We start from the raw sequence: 25,196 nt of genomic DNA, 5'->3' as shown, positions 1-25,196 counted from the left end.
AGTCTAACAGAGAGATATATCGCGCCATACATTGATGTGTATGTGTTTCCCAAATTTTGTCAACTTTTATCAAATTTTAATCAATAAACTAACTCACTAGTTGTTGGTACATGACAGGGGCCATTGGCAACTCATGGTGATCATTCCAAAAAAAGCACAAGTTGTATGGTTTTGTTCTCTTCATAGGAAGATTAAAGCCGAGTTGAAGTCCTTCATACAAACGTAAGTATTACATTCATTCTTATCAATTCATTATGATATTAATATATTAACTTATGTTTCTAATGTTTCTAATGTTTCAAATTTGTTTAGAGTTGTGACTAGGACAAAAGGACAACAACTTGAAATTATATATCCTAAGGTTGGAATTCGTTGATTTTTAACCTTTAATTTGCATAGTCAAATTTAAACCATTACATTTGACTAAGTTCTTTCACATGTTTAGTGTAATAAGCAGAGTGATTCTTGGGCATGTGGCTACTACATCATGTCATGGATGAAGGCAATCATCCGAGCAGAAATCAGAGGGAATGGACTGAGGTAAAAAATTACATTTGAAAATCTTACAAATATCAATAAACTTTTGACATTGAAATGAATATAATAGTAAAGCTTCCTTCATTATGCAGCGGTTCAACACTACCTCTCCATTGTCCACTTCAGTAATAACGACGATAAGAGAGGATTGGGCACGATATTTGAATAAACATTTTAAATAGCTATAGCTTTAGGTTTTTCCTTTCATGATAGTAGCATTTGCTTACTTGTGAATAGATGAATACTGTGAATAGATGAATGGAAAACTGGGTTCTTTAAAGTTTTTATGATAACATTAGCGTCTTTTAGTTTTACTATTTAATTGGAATTGATGAATTCATGATAGCATGGTTTAAATTAATTAATTTTGTGAATATATATGAATTGGAAAACTAGTTTTTGTATTTCAGGTTTGGTTGAATGAGCTAAACCGAATCAAATCCAAAAAAAAAAACTGAAGGTAACGTCGAAGTACACACCATTTGACGTTCAAACATCGACAATAACGTCCCATATAGACAATTTTGACGTTAACCTTATGTCCTCCCCTTATACTTAACATCAAATATTCCTTTAAATATAAATATTTATTCAAATATTACTCAAAAATTGACGTCCTCTTTGAACTACAACGTGAACATTACGTCCATTATCTTCCGCATCGACGTTAAGTTTACGTCCCTTCCTTCATACATAAGATGACAAATCTTACTATAAATATAAATATTTATTCAAATATTGAACTTCAATCTCTTTACTAACTAACGTAACCTCATGTCATTGCACAATGTCGACGTTAGGTTTACGTCAGATCTCGATATAATCAACGTGAAATTGTTCTATTAACGTCACCTCGTGATATTCAACGTAAAAGTTACGTCACCCGTCATGACATCGGTCTCTAATTCGTCGTTAAAAGCCAAAAATAACCAACGTAATACGGTTTTTTTGCACTAGTGTTGATACAATTGGTAAAGGGCAACACATTTAATGGACTGTCTCATGAAAGTCCATATGAGCATCTGACAACTTTCAATGATATTTGCAACACTGCAAAGATTAATGGAGTGCCGGATGACATTATAAAGCTTAGCTTGTTTCCTTTCTCATTGGGAGGCAATGTTAAGTTATGGTTGAATTCTTTCTCGGAAGATAGGTTTTCTAAATGGGAAGATGTGGTTGCAAAGTTCTTGAACAAATACTTCCCATAGTCGAAAATCAACAAAGGTAAGCAGGTGATAACGGTTGAAAAACCATTATTTTTATACTTAATTTTGATATTAAAAACACCCTTTTTTACTTAGAAGCTTGCTTGAACTCATGTTTTTGCTTTAGTTTTGTGAATAAGAGAGTTGAAGATGAATTTAATGGTTTTGTGCTAGATTCCCTTGATTTTGTAGGCTAATTGAATGATTTGAAAGAAGAGTTAAGGTACCGAATAGTTGGAATGCAGAAAAGTCAACCAGAATGCAGAAAAGTCAACCAGAAAGCAGAAAAGTCAACCAGAGTGCAAAAAAGTCAACCAGAGTGTAGAAAAGTTGCGTTGAGTAGAAAAGGGGCACTGAGCGCCATTTTTAGTGCCAATTTCTTCTGTTTCACGCTTAAGGACCACCGCTGAGCATCATTTGAGTGTCGCACCTACGCTGAGCGCTAGCGACACGTGTTTTGGGCCAGTTTTCTGCTATTTTTATTATTTGTTTTGGGGCTTGACCCGTTTTCTGTTATTTTTCTGCCCTATTTAAGGACTTGGACGTCCTAGGGATTGTATCTTTAGATGACTTGAGTACAAAAACACATTTTTCACCCCTTGGGGGTAGATTTGGAGATGATGATGGCTCTCCTCTTCTCTTTCTAGGGTTTTTGTATCTCTTCCATTCTTTCATCCAATTGTTCATCTAGTTCTTCCATGACGATGGAGAACTAAACCTTATTTGTTGTTGGGAAAGATATAACCTCTTAAACTCTCATGTATTGAATTGATTCTTGATTATATATGCTTTACTTCATTAATTGTTAGGGTTTTTCCTCTATACTATATGCATGCTTTGTTTAACCCATTCAATTGCATGATCTTTGATTTTGTCGATATGGACACATACGGGGAAATCTAGAACTGGGGAAATTCTCCCGGAAGCAATATTACCTAGACATAGGAATAGGAGGATCGATTGCCTTTAAGCTTCTGTGCGAATGTAATGCATGATTAATTGTTAGGGAGACAAGACATTGTGAACTAGTAATTAGGAGTAGGCTTTCTTCACCGAGACATCGGGTTTAAGGTAAATTAGAAAGTGACATTAACATTAACGACGAAGATGAATTCATATATGCATAAGAGTAAATTAGGTGAAATCTAAACCCAACAACAATATCATCAACTTCATCCATTCATTCTTGTGTTTAGCCTTTATTGATCAAATTGCATTCATGTTTATTTTATTGCATTCGCATCCAAAAACCCCAAAATTTGTTCTTTAGAGTCTTAATTAGTTGAGTAATCACATAACTGTTTAGAGTCGTGAGTATCTTGGGAAACGATATTTGGTCTTACTATTTATTATTACTTGATACGATTCGGTACACTTGCCGATGTATTAACAAGTTTTTGACTCCGTTTTCGGGGATTAAAAATTTCATCTTTCAGGTAGGGCATGGAAGAGACTTTAGGTCAAGCTTCGGATAAATACAAGAGCTTGTCGAGAAAGACGCCCATGCATGGCTTTGATGAAGCCACAATAATCATTCTTTTCCTTGTAGGTCGGTTCACAGACCAAATTGATGCTAGATGTCTCGGCTGGAGGTAATATCAAGTGAAAGACTCCGGAGAAAGCATATCAATTGATTGACAACATGGCTACTAATGACAATGAGATGCATAATGAAAGAGGAGCTCCATCTCAGCAGAAAGGAGTTTTACAGTTACAATCTCATGATGCTCTGCTTGCACATAATAAGATGATAACTCATCAATTGGAAAATTTGACGAAGAAACACTCTCAATTGCCAAAGGAGTTGTAGAATGTTTCACAGGTTCAACAAAAACTATGTGAATTATGTGGTGATGATCATATCAATGGTCAATGTGCTTTTCCAGTGGAGACCCAAGAAGACGTCAACTATATGGGCAATCAATTCCGCCAAGGTAATTTCAACCAAGGTTGGAAACCTCACCCAAGTATGGGTCAAAGTCAATCTGGGCAAGGAGGATATTCAATAGACCACCGCAGCAACAATCACAATGACAACATATATCTACATTATCTAACAGAACTTCAAAGGTTGAAGAAACCTTTCAACAATTTATGTAGGTAACTATCTCCAACCACCAGAGCACTAAAGTTGCTATAAGGAATTTGGAGATGTAGGTGGGCCAACTGGCCAAGAAGTTGGAGGATAAGGTTGAGAGGCAATTTGGGGCTAATACTAAGGTTAACCCCAAGGAAGAATATAAAGCTATTATGAGCATAAGTGATGAGAGAATAAAGGAGAGAAAAGAAAGAGTTGAGTTAAAAGAAGAAAAAGAAGAGAGAATAGGTGAGGTTGAGAGAAAAGAAAAAGAAAAGAAGAGGGGAGAGAAAAAAATTGAAAAAATTGAAAAGATTCTTCCTTACCCTAAGGAGTGTAGGAAAAAAGAAAAGGAGAAACAATTAGGGTGTTTTAAAGAAATCTTCATGAAATTGGAGATTAAAATTCCTTTGGCTGAAGCATTGCAACAGATTGCTGTGTATGCACAGTTTCTGAAGAAATTCCTCAAAAAGAAGAGATATATAGATGAGGAAACTATTGATGTACAAGGCAATTGCAGTGTTATTTTAAGGAAGGCGCTTCCTCCAAAAGTTAAAGATCTAGGAAGTTTTACTATTCCTTGCGTCATAGGAAATGTTAAGATAGGGAAAGCCCTAATTGATTTAGGGTCAAGCATTAATTTGATGCCCTTGTCTGTGCTTGAGAGGATTGGTGGTCTTAAAGTGAAGCCTACAAAGGTTACTTTGCAACTGACGGATGGATCTACCAAAAAGCCCTATGGTGTGGCGGAAGATGTTGTGGTTTGCATAGACAAACTTAGATTATTGGTTGATTTGTTAGTGATGGAGATGGAGGAAGATGTGAAGATGATAACAGTTGAAAAACTGTTATTTTCATGCTTAAAATTGATACTAAAAGCAACCTTTAACACTTAGAAACTAGCTTGAAATCATGCTTTTGGTTATATTTTTAGAAATAAGAGAGCTGGACAGGCTTATGCTTGATTTCAGTGTTTTTATGCAGGTTTTGAGGTAAATTTGGTGAAAGAAGTGAAGAAGGATAGAGATGGAATCAGAAAAGACATAAAAAAGTGCAAAAGGAGAAGCCGACACTGCCGCTCAGCGGCAGTTTACCGCTAAGCGACACTCAGGCAGTCACGTTAGCTCCGCTGAGGGGTGAAAAGGCCGCTGAGGGGAGAAAAACAACTCACGCACTTACCACTGAGCGGTAGTTTACTGCTGAGCGGCACTATTTTTGGGCTTGGGCCTAATTTTCCGTAATTTTAGAATAGTATATAAGCTTTAGGACGTCCTAGGGTTTGTATCTTTGGCAGAGACGAAGCAAACACTCTCTTTTCCACCCCTTGATGGAAGATCTTGGATGCTGAGGCTACCTCCTCCTCTTTCTAGGGTTCTATTTTTCATTCTTTCATTATTGTTCATCTAGTTTCACCATGAATATGGTGAACTAAACCTTGTATTGTTGTTGGGGAATCAATGTAGTCTTGTGAAACTCTCATATATGGAATTTGTTTTAATGTCTTATATTAAGATATATGCTTTCTTTCATCTTTAGTTAGGGATTTTCCTCTTTGCTTAATGCTTGCTTTGTTTAACTCATTCATTGCCATGATTATTGATTTTGTCGATATGGGAACGTACGGGGAAGTCTAGATCCGGGGAATTTCTCCCAATAGCATATCGGTTGCCTTTAAGCTCCTGCACTTTAAGAACTAATTACTAGGTAGGAATTGTATGAACTCGTAATTAAGGATAGGCCTTCTTGCAAGGTGATTTAGAGAGTGGCATTAGCATTGATGATAAGAATGATGAATTCCTAAAAGTATGTGAGAGTGGATAAGATGAAATTGATAACCCCAACAACATACTCATCCATCTAATTCATTGAAGTGTTTGTATTCTCTTTTTCTCCATTGATCAAATTCATGCATACACATTTAATTACTGTCTCTTGCATTGAAACCTACAATCAATTTGTTCTTAAGTCTTAAATAATCAACAAATCATATAACTAACTAGGTCGTGAGTCCTTTGGGAGAACGATACTTGGTCTTACCTAGTTTTATTATTTAATACAATTCGGTCACACTTGCCGATTGTTAAACAAGTTTGTGGCGCCGTTTTTCGGAGTTCGTAAATTTGTCATCAAGTTTTTGACGCCGCTGCCGGGGACTCATGGTTTAACTAGTTTATTTGTAGGTTTAAACCCTCGGTTGGTCCTCGTATTTATATGGAAATCTGATAACAGTTGAAAAACTGTTATTTTCATCCTTAAAACTGATACTAAAAGCAACCTTTATACTTAGAAACTAGCTTGAAATCATGCTTTTCTTCATATTTTCATAAATAAGAGAGCTGGACAGGTTTATGCTTGATTTCAGTGTTTTTGTGCAGGTTTTAAGGTGAATTTAGTGAAAGAAGTGAAGAAGGAGAGAGATGAAATCAGAAAAGACATCAAAAAGTGCAAAAGGAGAAGCCGAAGTCACCGCTCAGCGGCAGTTTACCGCTGAGCGGCACTCAGGAGCTTACGGGAGGTCCGCTGAGGGGCAAAATGGCCGCTGAGGGGAAGAAACGACTCACGCACTTACCGCTGAGCGGTACTTTACCGCTGAGCGGTACTTTACCGCTGAGCGGCACTTTTATGGGCTTGGACCTAATTTTTTGTAATTTACGAATAATATATAAGCTTTAGGGTTTCCTAGGGTTAGGTATCTTTGGCTGGAACGAAGAAAACACTCTCTCTTCCACCCCTTTGAAGGAGGATCTTGGATGCTGAGGCTTCCTCTTCACCTTTTTAGGGTTTTATCTTTCATTCTTTCATTGTTATTCATCTAGGTTCACCATGAATATGGTGAACTAAACTCTGTATGTTTGTTGGGGAATCAATGTAATCTTTTGAAGCTCTCATATATGGAATTTGTTTTTACATCTTTTATTTAAGATCTATGCTTTCTTTCATCATTAGTTAGGGTTTTTCCTCTTTGCATAATGCTTGCATTGTTTAACTCATTCGATGCATGATTATTGGTTTTGTCGATACGGGCGCGTACGGGGAAGTCTAGATCCGGGGAATTTCTCCCAATATTATATTGGTTGTCGTTAAGCTCTTGTACTTATGAACTAATTATTAGGAATGCTAGGAATTGTATGAACTCGTGATTAGGGAGAAGCCTTCTTGAAAGGTACTTTAGAGAGTGGCATTAACAATGATGATTTGAATGTTGAATTCCTAAAATATATGAGAGTGGATAAGATGAAATTGACCCCCAACAACATATTCATACATATATTTCATTGAAAGTGTTTATCTTTTGCTTTTTGCCATTGATCAAAACTTCATGCATACATATTTAATTTTCGTCTTTTGCATATAAAAATCCAAATATTTCGTCTTTAAGTCTTAGCTAATCAATAAACCACACAACTAAACTAGGCCGTGAGTCCTTTGGGAAGAACGATACTTGGTCTTACCAAGTTTATTACTTGAACGATTCGGTCATACTTGCCGATTGAAAAACAAGTTTGTGACATCATATTTTGGTATTCATAAATTTGTCCATCAAGTTTTTGGCGCCGCTGCCGGGGACTCTGGTTTAACTGGTTAATTTGTGTGATTATTGATTATCTTTGACTTTTATTTTGAATTTCTGTTTTTATTTTCTGTTTTTATTTTTTCGGTTTTTATTTTATTTTATTTTATTATATTTTATTTTCTGTTTTCTGTTTTTATCTTCTCCTATATCTTTTTGTGCTAACCAAATATTCTAGGGTTTTGTGTTCTTGTGTATGCAGGAGGCAATTCGAACTAGGAGCAAGAAAACAACAGAACCTCTTCTTGAAGGTCTAGACGAGAGTAGACGGAGGAGAAGAATCCGAACATCTAGAGAACTTTTCCCTCCTCCGGAAACTCTGTTGCAACCATCACCACAAGGTTCTGTTCATAGCACAGAAAATATGGAGAACAATAATATCAGAAGAACTCTTGCTGACTACACCAATATAGCTGGACCTCAGCACTTTAACAGTATAGCTAGACCTAAAGTCAATGCAGCTAACATGAAGGTCAAACCAGCACTAATCCAACTGGTAAAAAGCAATCAATTCAATGGGTTATCTCATGAAAGCCCATATGAGCACCTCACAACCTTCAATGAGATTTGCAACACAATTAAAATTAATGGGGTGCCAGATGAAGCCATCAAACTTAGCTTGTTTCCTTTCTCATTGGGAGGCAATGCTAAACTTTGGTTAAATTCTTTTCCAGAAGGAAGTTTCACAGATTGGGAAGTAGTGGTGACAAAGTTTTTAAACAAGTACTTTCCACAATCAAAGGTGACAAAAGGCAAGCAAGAGATATCTTCATTTAAGCAGGGCATGGAAGAATCACTGGGGCATGCATGGGATAGATACAAAAGTCTGCTAAGAAAAACACCCACGCATGGCTTTGAAGAACAGGAAGTAGTCTTAACTTTCCTTGGAGGGCTTGGTTCACAAACCAAGATGATGCTGGACGCCTCAGCAGGAGGCAATATTAAATGGAAAACTCCAGAGGAAGCCACAGAAATTATAGAAAACATGGCTACTAGTGATAATGAGCTGCACAGTGAGAGATGAGCTCCTATGCAACAAAAAGGGGTTCTCCAATTACAGACACATGATGCCTTGCTAGCTCAAAATAAAATTCTAACTCAACAGCTGGAGACTCTGACTAAAACTCTTGCACAATTACCCAAAGAGTTGAAAACTGCTGCACAGGTACAAACCCAGTTGTGCGAATTATGTGGAGGTGATCATATCAATGGTCAATGTGCCTTTCCAGTTGAAGCTGTAGAGGACGTTAATTTCAGGGCCAATCAATTTCCATACCGTCAAGGGAATTACAATCAAGGGTGGAAACCACACCCAAGCATTGGTCAAGGACAAACTGGGCAAGCTAGTCAATATAATAAGCAGCAGCAGCAACCCACCTTTTGGCAACAGTTATCTATGCTTAATGAAAGATCAACAAGGTTGGAAGAAACTCTTCAGCAATTCATACAGAAAACTGAATCTTCTCAAAAGAGCACTGAAGCTGCTATAAAGAACTTGGAGATTCAAATGGGTCAGATTACCAAGCAATTGGAAGAAAGGCCAAATAGAAATTTTGGGGCTAATACTGAGGTTAACCCCAGAGAAGAGTGCAAGGTGGTAAAGAGTGTTGATGTTGATAAAGTTGAGTTAGATACAGAAGAGCGAAGAGACATAGAGAGCAAAAGTACTTTTCCTTTTCCAATCCATCAAGGGAAACAAATGGACTTCACAGAATTATTCAGAATGGTGGATAATGAAGCACCTTGGGAACAGATTCTACAGCAAGTCACAGTTTACACAAAATCTGATGAAGAAATCTCTACAAAAAAGAGACGTAGAGATGATGAGGCAAAAGAGTGTATAACTGTTAAAAAAGAGTCATTCCCTCCTAAAGCATCAGATCCAGGCAGTTTTTCTATCCCTTGTACCATAGGGAAGAAAAAGGTAAAGAAAGCTCTCCTTGATTTAGGTTCAAGTGTTAACTTGATACCTTATTCTTTACTGGAGCAAATCGGCAATGTTAAAGTGAAACCTGCAAAGGTTAAAATAGTAATGGCCGATGGATCTTCAAAGGAGCCATGTGGGATTGTAGAGGACATTATAGTTTGTGTTGGCAAACTTCAGTTCTTGGCAGACTTTGTGGTGATGAAGATGGAGACAGAGAAGATACCTATCATACTTGGAAGACCGTTTATGAAAACGGCCAGAGCTATTATTGATGTAAATGAAGGTATAGTGGTGCTCCAGGACAGAGAGGAGAGAGTGGTGGTAGACGTCTTCAAAGATGAGACGCAAGCAAGGGAGGAAGAAGCTAGTTATAAAGCTGCATTTCAAGATGCACCCATGACTAGCCGTAAAGATGAAAATCTCAAGGTTTCAGGTAACCATTGTTTGTTGTTTCAGGTACCCAAGGAAGAAAATATTGGAAGAGGAGGAGAAATTCCTAGTGACTGGGAGAAAAGAAGACTCCAACTTGGCTCACCTATAAGAATCAAGAACAAGTTGTGGGTTGTGAAGGGCTTTAAAGAGAAGGAGATGATAGAGATAGAGTCTCCATATTCTAGAAGGACCAAGACAATTCAGAGGAAACAGCTCAGGAGTTGGTGGAATGACAACATCAACTATAAAGAAGATGGAACTTGAACTTTATTGGGTCAAGCTAATGACGTTAAAAGAGCGTTTGTTGGGAGGCAACCCAGTGGATTCAAAGACTTTTGATTTGGTTTTGTAATTTTTAATTTGTGAACATTATTTTTGTAATTATTTTGTTGGAGATAGCATCTACTGAAGGATGCTAGGTGGTTAAGTATCTACTGAAGGATACTATGTTTGTAACACCTACTGATGGGTGTTGGTAAGAAAATTTTGCACCTACTGATGGGTGTTGGTGGATTTTGGGTCAGGCTCGTGACGTTAAACAAGCGCTACCTAGGAGGCAACCCAGTTGATTGAATATTTCTGTTTGTTTATTTTAGTTAGGGTTTGCATAAGCATTTTAAACATTGACTTGCAGGGAACCAGTGAGGGGCATGTATGGGAGACACGTAGGTTAAGAAAAGAAGGAGAAGAGCACATCACGAAAGTGCCGCTGAGCGGTAATTTACCGCTGAGCGGTACTCTCGCAGAATGGGCTTTAGTTCCCCTTAGCGGGACCCGACCCATTAGGGTATTTTTAAACCCTAAGCTGCGCAAGTTCTCATACTTTCAGGCTTTTCTCTGCACAAACACTTCCACATACCTTCTCCAAGGTTTTCCACATCTTTTCACTCTTTCCTCTTAAGAAAATTTCTCTTCCACTCACTTTTTCACTAGTGTTCCATTCAAGTTTGGGGTTGGAAGAGAGCATTCTAGCTTGGAAACATTCTCATTGCATCTAGTATCTCCACCCAAGTAAGTAAAATGCATTTTGTTCATTCTAGGGTTTTTGATTTTGAATGTGATTGTCAAAGCATGAATATTTAGGGGTTTTGATTTCTATGCATGATTTGATGATATATTTGATGTTTGAACCGATTAAACTGCATGATTATGAACTGGAAAACTGAAAACTGCATTTGGGTGGACTTAGGACAACTTTAAAACAAGATTTTCAAAAATCTGCAGAGTTACTGCTGAGGGGTAAACTGCCGCTGAGCGGCACTCTGCCAGATTTGGTTTTTCTGAATTTTTGCGTGTTGGAATGTGGCACTGGTGGCGCTGAGGCGAAATTCTGGCCCTCAGCGGTGGTTTAGCTTCGAAAGGAGTTGTGTTCTGTGTTTTACTAATGATGAACATCATGTTCTGTGGTTTTGTATTTGTGTTTGAATGTAGGAATGGCATCTTCTTGAGGAAAAAGATTGAAAACCATGGCAACCAAGAGAAAGGAAAAGGAACCAGAGCAACCCCACTCTAGCAGGTTCCTCTCTAGAAAACATGAGAAGCACTTTAGGGTGGTTCAGGACAGGAGACTTCTGATGGAGAGAAAGGTTGGAATGATACCTAACTTTGCTCCTCAATTTGGAGAGCAAGTGTTAGGGAATGACTGGGGAAAGCTAGCCACTTATCCTGCACCTGCCAACATAGCTGTGGTAAAGGAATTTTACACCAATGCTAAGAAGATTGGTGATTATCCAGCTGAGAATTATTTGGGCTATGTCAGAGGCCATGCTATCAGGTATGATCCTGATTCAATTAATAACTTTCTGCACACTGTATGGGCTGGTGAGCAGTGCCAGTTTGCTCTTTGCATGGAGGAAGGTGCTGATTATGAGGATGTGGAGAGAGTATTGTGTATACCTGGAGGACACTTCCAAAGGAATCGATCTGGCTCAGTGGTTAACATTAGGAGGACAGATTTGACTCCTCTTGCAAAGTATTGGATGGCGTTTTCTCATGCCAACATTCAGCCATGTTCACATGTGTCAGATATTACTCTCAGCAGGGCATTCTTCATCTACTGTGCTATTAGAAACTTGAATGTTAATATTGGGCAGGTGATAGCTGATGAGATTAGTATGTGCGCCAATACCTCAAACAACAAAGCACCACTAGGACATCCCTCTTTGATCACGCACCTTTGCAAGATAGCTGGTATGGACACTTCTGCTCCACCATTTGAGAGGCCAAGAAAAGCTATTGATGAGGCTTATTACAGGCAGTACTGTGGAGGTGAGGAAGCAGCTCAGCCAGTGCCACCACGCCGGGCTCGTAGAGAGAGAGGGCCAGCACAGAGCCAGACATCTGCTGAGACACATGAAGCAGAACCATTCCAAATGAGGGACATGTATATGTCTCTTATAGGTGCTCAGTTGCAGTCCATTCACAGAGGGCAGGTGGCCACTGCTGAGATGATTGTGGGGATGTATGATACACCTCCAGCCCACAGGTGGACTATGGATGAGTTCCATAATGTGGTAGCTTGGCCAGAGGAACCAATGCATGGAGGGGGAGCTGGAGCAGCTGAAGCTTCAGCTAGAGAGATGGAAGAAGATGAAGCTGATGATGATGATGCATTTGAAGATGATGAAGATGAGGAGGAAGAGGAAGATACAAAGGACAGCTCAGATTGAAGAAGGAGCTGAGATAGCATTTACTGATAAATGCTATCATATGATTATGCTTTTGTGGTTTAAGTTTTCTGAACTTATTTGTTTTTGTTTTTAGATTGGGGTTTGATGTACTCTATTGAACACCTGGTTTGTTATGATAGTTTGCTATTAACTGTGATTGTGTGATAAGTAATGCTGAATGATGCTTATTGATTGATTGATGTTGAGATGATGTGCACATTAAAATGCTTATACAGGTGATTCACAAGCTTTGTAAACAAATGCATTATATTATGATTGTGATTGTGAGATTAAGCAGGATGTGTATGTCAAATGTGAATGAGCTTATATGTGAGGTTTTGAGCTCCAGAGTTGTTATTGTTAAATGCTATTACTTTGAAAGCATGAATGACTTTGCCCAAGTTTTCTATGATTGAATCAATTGCTTCTTTTGCATCATATGATCAAGGTCGTTTGTTGGAACCCTTTTTATTGGCCAAATTCATAAAGTTAGCCCACTAAAAGAGAACACTTACTGTTCTATCCTTTGAACCCTTAGCCTTGAACATACACTGAAAACCCTTGATTGAAAATCTTTACCTTGAGTTAAGTAGAAGATCTTGTGTGGTATTGTTAAATGTTCAAGTTTGGGGTTATTGGGAAAACATGAGAAAGGAAAAGCATTGAGCTAATAGCTAAAAAGTAAGAATATGCAAAGAAAAAGAAAAGAAAAGAAAAAAAGAAGCAAAGCTCAATGCAAATGCAAAAGAAAGTTGGGAAGAATAAGAATAATTGTGTTGATTATGATTCTCTTAACTCAAGGATTTTGTGATCCAGAAAAACCAATTTTCTTGTTAGCCCAGCCACATTATAAGCCATTGAAAAGTCCTTGTAATGATGCATGCTTGTGAATGTTTTTGATTGTGGTAAAATGAAAGGCAAAGTTGATTCATGTAACATTGTGATAGTGGAGTGAATGAGTGAAACACTTTACCTCTTATACACTTGTGTGTTGAGTGAAACACTTTACCTAGTGAGGAAATATTCCATAAGCACATGAACATCCATGCTTAATTGATTAATCATTCATGAAAAATAGTATTTGTTGGAATTTAAATAACTTTTTGAACACCAAAGCATGTGCACATCTTGATTGAACTCTTGGTCATAAGTTTGAGTGAAGTTGTTACTTATCTTGAAAAGAGAATTTTTGAATGAGTGAACCATCATATGAATTGGTTGAAGATTGAGTTACATCTTGTTTGCTTGAGGACAAGCAAAGTTCTAAGTTTGAGATTGTGATAACAGTTGAAAAACTGTTACTTTCATGCTTAAAATTGATACTAAAAGCAACCTTTATACTTAGAAACTAGCTTGAAATCATGCTTTTCTTCATATTTTCATAAATAAGAGAGCTGGACAGGTTTATGCTTGATTTCAGTGTTTTTGTGCAGGTTTTAAGGTGAATTTAGTGAAAGAAGTGAAGAAGGAGAGAGATGAAATCAGAAAAGACATCAAAAAGTGCAAAAGGAGAAGCCGAAGTCACCGCTCAGCGGCAGTTTACCGCTGAACGGCACTCAGGAGCTTACGGGAGGTCCGCTAAGGGGCAAAATGGCCGCTAAGGGGAAGAAACGACTCACGCACTTACTGCTGAGCGGTACTTTACCGCTGAGCGGCACTTTTATGGGCTTGGACCTAATTTTCTGTAATTTACGAATAATATATAAGCTTTAGGGTTTCCTAGGGTTAGGTATCTTTGGCTGGAACGAAGAAAACACTCTCTCTTCCACCCCTTTGAAGGAGGATCTTGGATGCTGAGGCTTCCTCTTCACCTTTTTAGGGTTTTATCTTTCATTCTTTCATTGTTATTCATCTAGGTTCACCATGAATATGGTGAACTAAACTCTGTATGTTTGTTGGGGAATCAATGTAATCTTTTGAAGCTCTCATATATGGAATTTGTTTTTACATCTTTTATTTAAGATCTATGCTTTCTTTCATCATTAGTTAGGGTTTTTCCTCTTTGCTTAATGCTTGCATTGTTTAACTCATTCGATGCATGATTATTGGTTTTGTCGATACGGGCGCGTACGGGGAAGTCTAGATCCGGGGAATTTCTCCCAATATTATATTGGTTGTCGTTAAGCTCCTGTACTTATGAACTAATTATTAGGAATGCTAGGAATTGTATGAACTCGTGATTAGGGAGAAGCCTTCTTGAAAGGTACTTTAGAGAGTGGCATTAACAATGATGATTTGAGTGTTGAATTCCTAAAATATATGAGAGTGGATAAGATGAAATTGACCCCCAACAACATATTCATACATATATTTCATTGAAAGTGTTTATCTTTTGCTTTTTGCCATTGATCAAAACTTCATGCATACATATTTAATTTTCGTCTTTTGCATATAAAAATCCAAATATTTCGTCTTTAAGTCTTAGCTAATCAATAAACCACACAACTAAACTAGGTCGTGAGTCCTTTGGGAAGAACGATACTGGGTCTTACCAAGTTTATTACTTGAACGATTCGGTCATACTTGCCGATTGAAAAACAAGTTTGTGACATCATATTTTGGTGTTCATAAATTTGTCCATCAAGTTTTTGGCGCCGCTACCGGGGACTCTGGTTTAACTGGTTAATTTGTGTGATTATTGATTATCTTTGACTTTTATTTTGAATTTCTGTTTTTATTTTCTGTTTTTATTTTTTCGGTTTTTATTTTATTTTATTTTATTATATTTTATTTTCTGTTTTCTATTTTTATCTTCTCCTATATCTTTTTGTGCTAACCAAGTATTTTATTTTTTATTTTCTGTTTTCTGTTTTCCTCTTCTACTTCATCTTTCAACTTTTCCAGTCCTTTTCCATTGTTTTCCATTCTGCAATGACACCACACTGCAACAAAAACCATTTTGATATCAAAACAACAAAACCCAATTAAAACCCAAAATTCACGAGACATAAAAAACATTGTTATCTTTTTGAGAAAAATTGAAATTGGAATTGAATGGATTTGGAAACTACAGAGGCGCGAGAATGGCAATTAGATCAAGACTGAAATTTCACAATTTTAGCTCAACTTGCCAGTCAAAGGGAAAAACTTCAGATTTCTTTATGATTAAAAACCCTGAAATTTCTCTCAAAGTTTTTCTTTTTAATCTGTGGCGCCACGTTTATAGGCGAGACGATGCTAGGGCTCCTTCACAAGCAACCCTCTTTCAAATCTCTAGCAGCAAAGCTAACAGTTGGAGATTCTGAAAATCTTAGAGGCTCACCAATTACATTGAACAGAGTTGCACAGTTTGCAGGACCTTTGAATGGTGTTCTACGAAATAGAAGCTCATACAGGAATATCCCAAATGTCCACCAGTCCAAAACACTTCCATGCCCTTCACCCTTGATGATCTCTGGGGCCAAGTACTCGTGTGTTCCAATAAAGGACATTGATCTTGCATTTGTTGGCTCGGCAATTAGCTCAGGAAGAGGGGTCACCTGGTTGTGCACATCATTCTTTGGTTTAGACTTTTTGTCTTTCTTGGATTTTCTGGATAGAAAGCGCAGTGTGAAGCACGCAGTGTGAAGCGCATAAACGGCGAAATCCTTGTGCGTCCATGGGAGGAGTCTGCATCAGTGATTGGAGGAAGAAGAAGCACTGTAGCCACAGAGATCATTCAATTAAATTCAATTAAATGCATAATGCCACATCATCAAAGCAAAAAATACAGCTCAACCTAATTTAACGCCGTTTGGAACAACTTAACGGTTAGGGTAAAATTGGCTCATTTTTACAAAAAATATAACCCAACTGAGACCGAAAAAAAAACGATGACCCATTTGAGATTTCCATATAAATACGAGGACCAACCGAGGGTTTAAACCTTTATTTGTATGATTATTGATTATCTTTGACTTGTTTTTTAATTTTGAAATTTGAATTTCTGTTTTTTATTTTTTCTGTTTTTATTTTATTTTATTTTATTTTATTTTATTTTATTTTATTTTATTTTATTTTATTTTATTTTATTTTATTTTATTTTATTTTATTTTATTTTATTTTATTTTATTTTATTTTATTTTATTTTATTTTATTTTATTTTATTTTATTTTATTTTATTTTATTTTATTTTATTTTATTTTATTTTATTTTATTTTATTTTATTTTATTTTATTTTCTGTTTTTATTTTTTCTGTTTTCTGTTTTCTGTTTTTATTTTTCTGCTTTTATTTATATCTTATCTATCTTTTTGTGCTAACAAATTTTTCTAGGGACTTGTTTTCTTGTGTATGGAGGAAGCAATTCAAACTAGTAGCTAGAAAACCTTGGAACCTCTTCTTGATGACTTAGACGAGAAAGACGGAGGAGAAGAATCCGTACATCTAGAGAACTTTTCCCTCCTCCGGAAGATCTTTTACAACCTTCACCACAAAGATGAAAGAAAGCATATATCTTAATATAAGACATTAAAACAAATTCCATATATGAGAGTTTCACAAGACTACATTGATTCCCCAACAACAATACAAGGTTTAGTTCACCATATTCATGGTGAAACTAGATGAACAATAATGAAAGAATGAAAGATAGAACCCTAGAAAGAGGAGGAGGTAGCTTGAGCATCCAAGATCTTCCTTCAAGGGGTGGAAAAGAGAGTGTTTGCTTCGTCTCTGCCAAAGATACAAACCCTAGGACGTCCTAAAGCTTATATACTATTCTAAAATTACAGAAAATTTAGGCCCAAGCCCATAAGTGTGCCGCTCAGCAGTAAAGTACCGCTCAGCGGTAAGTGCGTGAGTTGGTTTCTTCCCCTCAGCGGCCATTTTGCCCCTCAGCGGATCCCCCGTGAGCTTCTGAGTGTCGCTCAGCGGTAAACTGCCGCTGAGCGGTAGTTGCGGCTTCTCCTTTTGCACTTTTTTGATGTCTTTTCTGATTTCATCTCTCTCCTTCTTCACTTCTTTCACCAAATTCACCTTAAAACCTACATAAAAACACTGAAATCAAGCATAAAACTGTCCAGCTCTCTTATTTCTGAAAATATGAATAAAAGCATGATTTCAAGCTAGTTTCTAAGTGTTAAAGGTTGCTTTTAGTATCAATTTCAAGCATGAAAATAACATTTTTTCAACTATTATCACTAAGTCAAAAAGGGTATTTTTAGTATCAAAATTAAGTATCAAATAACGATAAATTCAACTGTTATCAGTGCCATGTGTCATACTTCCATTAGAAAGGATTTGCTTTCTAGAAGTGGCCACATGGCACCCTAGAAGTGGAGATGATTTCTTTTTGGTAGTGGTCACATTTCTCTCCACCATTGGAGAGGATTTGCTTTTAGTAGTGGCCACACGACAATCTAGGAAAGGAGATGAATGTGTTTTGTGAGTGACCACATGTCCTCCCATCATTGGAGAGGATTTGTGGACACTTGTCCACTCCTTAGAAGGTCTCATTTGTTTTCCAACGAGAGCAAAGGTGGGAGATCATGCTTTTAGGCTTAGAAGGAGATATCTTATAAATAGAGGTGTCTCTACCCTTGTATTTCATCTTGGATTAATGTAATGTTATGCTACCATATTATGACCATACACTTCCTAGATCAAGACTAGAGCAACCTTAGAGGCCCCTCTAGTCAACTTCCTCCTTGAGTTGAGCTCACCTCTCTTAAAGCAATCACAAATCACCTCACCATCACCATACACACCAAAAACTATGAGCTTCTACCCTTTTAACCACCATAGTACGTCAACCTTGGACCTTCCCTACACCATTTTTGCACCATAACTCCAAGGAAACACCCATCCATGCACATCTCCTAGTTTTGGCCCAATTTAGTTAAGGAGGTTGCTATCATCTCCCCTTGGTCAATTATTTTTCTTTCCGCTCTTCTCTTGGTGCTCGTACTCCATGGATGGATGTTGATGTGTTTGCAAAAGACACTTTGACGCCCAAGTTAGTAGAGTACGTTCGATAACAATTAATGTTGAACATCCATTATTTACCTTAATGGATGTACTATTTATAGGATAATTATGGGTTTATAAACCTTTACTTATATGAGTTTCGGTGGGCCATGATTCATTCCATTGTCAGATTCAGGATGTACTAAATTAAAGAATAATACACCATTAGAATATGTGAGACCGAGTTAGTAAAAATAGAACGTCTTATGATCGGATAACATTAAACCATTTACAATACAACAAAAGATTAAAAATATAAAATGATAAATTATAAACTTTTTAAATAATAAAACATGTAACTATATGATAAGATAAGAACTTCAAGAGTCACTCCATTACTCTATTAATAATAAAATTTAATATTGAAAACTCAATTGTAAAACTTAATTACAATTTTGTTTAGAACTTAATTAAAATTTTCCAAATTTATCGCGGTCATAAAACATAATCAAGCCTTAAAATTATATTTTAACATTTCAAAATCCACGCTAATTTATACTTGTTTAATTAAACGCAACTTCAACAATTTTCTAGAAACTAGGCTTGATACCTCTTTTGATCCCTCGAAAGAGGGGTTGTGTTCGAAATAGTCCTATCTTTCTTAAAAAGTAACAAATGATCCCAACTTATGAAAAATTGGGTCAAGTTAATCCTTTTTGCTAACAACATCAAAAATTAAATGGTGCAGCTGCCCCCCTAGACAAAACTTAATGACATGTCCAGTGTATCTTATTGCGTGGCAGTGAGGTTAAAATTGTTGCAAAAAAAAATAGATTACGTGTCAATGTTTAGACAGAGGTTAAAAAAAGAGGGGTTAGGGTTTGGGTTCATCCTACTTGGTGACTGAGGTGAGGAAAGTGTTTGTGACGAGATATGAATTGCTTCTTCCCAAGAGTGTTCTTCGTGTTCCAATAGATGGGGCAAAGGATTTCGCGTTCGTCCCATGGTGGTGGTTCGAGGGGAGGTGGGATAATTCCTATTTGTTACTGTAGTGATATTGTTGTAACCAAAGTCGCAAGAACTACAAAAAATGTTGGCAGAAGTTTTTGGGATGTCCTCATTACAAGGTTTTGAGTATACCCTTGTCAGTTTATGTTCCCTTCACTTTATGCATTTTTTGATAAATTCCCTGACTTGGTGAATAACAGGGCGGTTGTTCAAGTAGGAGCTCGTGTAACTTTTTTCAAATGGTGTTCTGAAGAAAACGTTGATGAAAAAGATTGTACAATTGAGAGGCAAAAGGAGGAGGATTAGTGATCTGGAAAATGTAGTGAAGGATTTTCAGAAAAGGATGAAATTGTTAGTTGTAGCTTTGTTTCTTTCTATTGTGTTGAACCTTGTGATTTTGAGGTTCTGTTTAGGTTGATGTTGTTAGGTGGGCAAAGTGGGTGTCTGTTTTATGTTTTGTTGATGTTGATGTAATGTATTGGATGCTTGAAAAAAGTAGGTTGGCAATGTGTAGGTGAATGAATACCTTCAAGTGTTTTGGTTCAGTCATGCAATGCATTATGTACCATTGTTTATGTTAATGACTTTAATTCAGTGGAGAATGTTCGAATAAGATTCTCATTTGGTTTAAAAATATTCACAAAGGTCTTAGATTTAACTTTAAATTGTTCAGTATAGTCTTCATTGTATATTATGATGACAAAAGTATTAACATAACATTATGACAGGTTAATGCATCAAAGTACTTTCTGCAATTAAAGGACATAAATATTACCATTACATGACCAAAATACTTAAAGTTGATGCACCATAGTACATGACCATCAAAGTAAACAAAAAAGTGCTTAATCACAGTACATAATAAGTAGTTTTTCTTCTAAAAACTAAGTAAACAAATCATCGAAGTATGTTTTCTTCTAAAATCTATTTTTTTTCCTCAACGTTGGTGGATGGGATGATTGGGGACTTGGAGGCTGTGGTGGTACAAGGGATTGGGTACTTGGTGGTGCCTGTGATGGTACAAGGGATTGGGTACTTGGTGGTGCCTGTGATGGTAAATGGATTGGGTACTTGGTGGTGCCTATGATGGTTGTGTTTGGTCCATTGGCTTTGTTGTTTTTGTTGGTTGGGACGTAAATGGCACTTATTTTTGTTGTGGCCCCTTTGACGGAAAATGCTACATTTCTTTGTATTCCCACCAACACGCATTTGGTTTTCATCCTTAGATAGCTCCCATGCCTCTAACCTCATTTTTTTCTTTGGCCTCCCAGGCAAATTCCTCTTAATTGGTGGTAGTACATCAGGGAAGGTTGTTCTTTCCCATAGTAGGTTGTCATTCACTGGAAAAAATTATGGACGCATACGCCTCTTCATGTGTCGATATTCTAAAGCAAGTAGGTATAAAATCTTCTAGGTCCAAACTTGAGTAGTTAATTGCTGCAATTGCATGACAACATGGGATGACACTGATCATCCACTTTCTACAGCTACAATGTTTAGTGTCGAGGTCCACTATGAACTTGTTCTCAATGGATGAAGTGTGGCTAACCTCAAAAATCTTTCTCGCAGACCAGCTAAAATAAATAAAGCACGTCAATAATGAAGATAAATGACAAATGTATATGAACATAAATGATAATATTACCTTGGGACCCAAAATCTTGATAAATTTGATTTGTTCGGAAGTCTTTTGTTTTATCTTTGGGTCACCATTATCACCGTCAACTTTAACCTTCACTATTGACCTCGAGTTACACCTCAACAGCTTATGTCCATAATCATAATCCTTTTAAACTGCTCTTTGAAATCTCCTTCAAGTTGTCTTGATGCAATTAACTTTGCCTTTCGTGCCTTGGAAATTGACATATTCGTATTCCATTTCCTTAATGCTTTACTACGCATGTCTTTCACCCTTAAATTAGGATTGTCAACTAAAGACTTATCTATTTCCTGATTCAACCACTTAGCATTCATCAATTTAATGTTAAGTTGCCTACTACAAGTATGGGTATCAATTATCTTCCTCAATTGCCAAATTTTGCGTGATGGCAAATACCCAATGTAAGCTACTCATGGGCACTTACATTGGCCCCCCATGCATCTGACCCTCACCCTACGATTATCATTTTTCACAAATTTTAGAGCCCTCCCACCATGAACAACATATCTTCTAATGGCATCCTTAAACTCATCCTTATCGCTAAATATGGTGCCCACTTCCCACCTGTAATCTTCCATTGACTTATGTTTTGCATACTTTGAAAAGGGACCACCACATACTCTATCCTCGATGTCATCCTCCCCACTTCCATGGTTTTGTGGAGTTAAGAGCACATCAGACTCTCATTCATCATCTGACAAACCCCTTCCGTGTTCTTGTGCTTCATTATCACTGTCAACATCCACGTATTCATCACCACTTAGATCATCCATTCCTGGTTCATCCTCATTGTCCACTTCCACTTCTTCTTGACTCTCAACCTCAACTCCACCAACACTATCAACCTCAACTCCACCAACACTATCAACCTCAACTCCAACGTCACTGTCTACTTCTCCTTCTTCTTGACTCTCAACCTCAACTCCAGCCTTATTGTCAACCTCCATTCCAGCCTCATTCTCAACCTCCACTGCACCCTCATTGTCAACCTACACTACACACTCATAGTCAACCTCCACTGCAACTTCATTGTCAACATCCACTGCACCCACACTTTGAACCTCAACTCCATCCTCTCTCAGAACATCCACTCCACCTGACAAGTCTAATGCTCCATCCTCAACCTCCTTAACTTGTTCAACTTCTAGGTCCCCAATTCCTTCATGACCACCCTCAACACGTGCTTTCCTCCAATGCCACTACCTTTACCACTGTCTGTAGGTCCTTCACATAAGTAAAGAATCTCATTTACATCATTTTCTACAACCACTGGATTGTCCACCCCATGTACAACATACAAGTTTACTTTTCCCCAAATAATTAGCCACCTTCATCGTGTTCATAGCTCCTTTATCATCATACAACTTATATAAAACATGTTGAACATTGTATATAACTCTGCTACTTCAATGTAACCCAAATGTTTAAGTGAACCTACTATTCCAAAATAACACCATTTTATCGGGGTCAACGTCCTAATAAGCTATCTCCCCACTGTTGAGAGGGTCGCACCTCACACAAAAGTTGTTTACAAAATTAATGCAGTATAGACTAGGAAGTGACTCCTAGGTCGTCTCTCAAGGACCAATTTGTGGTTCAGTCTCAGGTCAACACTAAGTGGGGGGTTTTGAAAATGTTTTTGTGATTGTAAATAAACTAAATTAAAACTGGAAATTAAACACGACCGAACATAATTGAAAGCATTGAAATAAACTTAACAAAACATAAAGACCGAACGGTCCTACAAATGACCGAACGGTTCTACATTGAGACCGAACGGTCTCTAAAGCAAGCGAGGAAATTGGAAATACAGGAAGATAAAGAAGCAGAACAAGATAGACAACATAGTGAACGAAAACAATAAACTGAACGGTCCTAAAACAAGACGTGTGAACTAATTAAAATTCAGCAGATAATAAGAGACACTTGGTTAAAAATGAAATGCACATATAAACCAAATTAAATGCACTAAATAATTAAGACAACTCATAACCGAATTGAAATGCAATAAAAGAAATCTAAAACTCATCTACCTAAATTAAAATGGAACCACGGTAACTAATAACAAACGAAAGATGCAGCTTAGAAATAAAAATATTCAATGCAAAAGACTAAGAAGCAAGATGAGCATTTAATGACACAAATGATTCAGGCCGTGACAGCACATCTAATGAAGCATGTCTCCAAAAATAAAAATGCTTTCAATATATCTATATATTAATAAGAAACAAGTTTGGTTCATGCGTAAAGAAAAGAAATGAAACTCCGTGAGTGCATCTCCAGCTGGCCATGAATCACCGTGTGCTGCTTCCAAATGCTGGGTGTAACAGTAGCAAACTCAAATTCAAATGGAATACGTCCCTTCTCTCATCACAGCCTCCAACGTACACCGTGTGCCTCTATGTGCCACAGTTTTTCCGCCTCCGTGATTCAGTGTTCTCTTTAAGCTAAAAATAAAAATTCCCTCTTAGGTGGCGGTTGGACCATCCTTTATCCAGCCCTAGGTCGAGACACATCTCCCACACTGCTGGACTTTTAAAAGCTGCTGGACCACTTCCCTCCTACGTGTGCATTCTTTTCTTTTTTTCAGGTCATGACACCGTGCACACCAGATCTGCTTCACGTTCAGCTTCTTGGACGCGTGTGCTGCTGGGCCAATTGCATTGTGCACCTACAAGCTTCTTCATGACACCACACTCCAAACGAATCCAGCCCATTGCTTTTTGAAGACGTGGCATGAGCCTTACTGGACCCCGTGGTCTTCTTTTCAAACTGAAGATATACAAGCTGCAACGTGCCTTTGTGCTTCTACCATTCTGCAACACACCATTTCAAAATTGAAAATCCAAAAGCTTCTCTTTTCCATGTGGATGTGAGCTTTCAACGTGGCAGCTACTCCCTCATGTGTGCCAACTCCTCTTTCATTCAAACAATTGCTTCTTTCACTCCATTCGTGGGCTTCTTGCTTTGCTGGACCGTGAAGGCCTTTACTGGATGTTGGACCGTGGACGTGTGGATCTTCATTGCTCTCGGTGGCTGTTGCACGTGTTGTTCTCTTCATTCTCGTGCTTCCAAGTGTTGCTGGATGCATGAAGTGTCTTCGTGCACCTCCAAACTGCTGCTTGCTTCCCGTGTGCTCGCTGGACCAAGGAGGCTGCTGAACCGAGGTTAACTCTGTTGTGCTGAATGGGAGAACAAATCACCCTTCATTCAAGCTGCTGGACCGTCTATCTCTGTGTGCACCCCTCCAAAGATGCTGGCAGCAGGACCGTGAACGTGGACTTCCTCAAAGCGTGTTGGACTGCGGAGGTTTTCTTCCTACTGGACACACCCCTTTTTCTCACCGTCACACCACTTTAATGCTAGCTGGAAAATGAATGAAGATGGTTGCCCTGCTACCCCTTGGAAGTGCTTTGGGCCGTGTAGTGCATTCCCAAAAAAAAAATAAATCCACACCTCCTCTCTCATCTTAGTTTAAAGTATATTTGATGTGGCATTTTCTTTTGACCTCCAAATGTCCCAAATAATATCCAACAATTTCCCTACAATTAATAATGCAAAATAATAAGCTCAGATAATTCAAATTAGTTAAAATAAGAATTTCCGATCAAATTAAGCACAATTAGGAAAAACAGGAAAATACCGGACGTTTAAGCATAATTCCCCGACTAATTCTAGCACATTAAACTAAGTGAAGTGAGGAAAATATTGGTTCATCACCCACCTATATACTTAAAGAGCACTTCTTTTATCAAGGTCCCACCGTGGTGGACCACTACCTGAAGCCTGTCATCAAATATCCCAACCCGAACCCTGCAAATGCAAACGGAAGCCGCTAAATTAAGTTAAACTACGACCTATGTATCAACCTCAAAACGCGACAACTTTTCACATATAACACTTTAACCCATACTTACCCCCCAAAGCGACAACAATCATAAACAAACAATAACACAAATTCACAAAATTATAAGAACATAAACACTAACCTCAGTTATGCTTTTCAATTCGCTCTTGAAATTTCACCTTCAACGAGATAAACACTAACCCCAATTTGAACACAACTTTTACCAGAAGGCTTAATCCCAAATCACGATTTTCATTCTAATCGTATCTCTCTTTTTTTAACCTCTCTCATAATACATTGTCACATACTCAAATTTTTTTCTTCTATATTTAATTTTACACGTCAATAAACCCTAACCGTATCACGCAATCATAT

This window comes from Vigna umbellata, chromosome 2 (assembly GCF_029865625.1).
Source record: "Vigna umbellata cultivar VRB3 chromosome 2, Vumbellata_1.0, whole genome shotgun sequence".
Lineage (NCBI taxonomy): Eukaryota > Viridiplantae > Streptophyta > Magnoliopsida > Fabales > Fabaceae > Vigna > Vigna umbellata.
Note: the sequence above shows the minus strand (reverse complement) of the source record.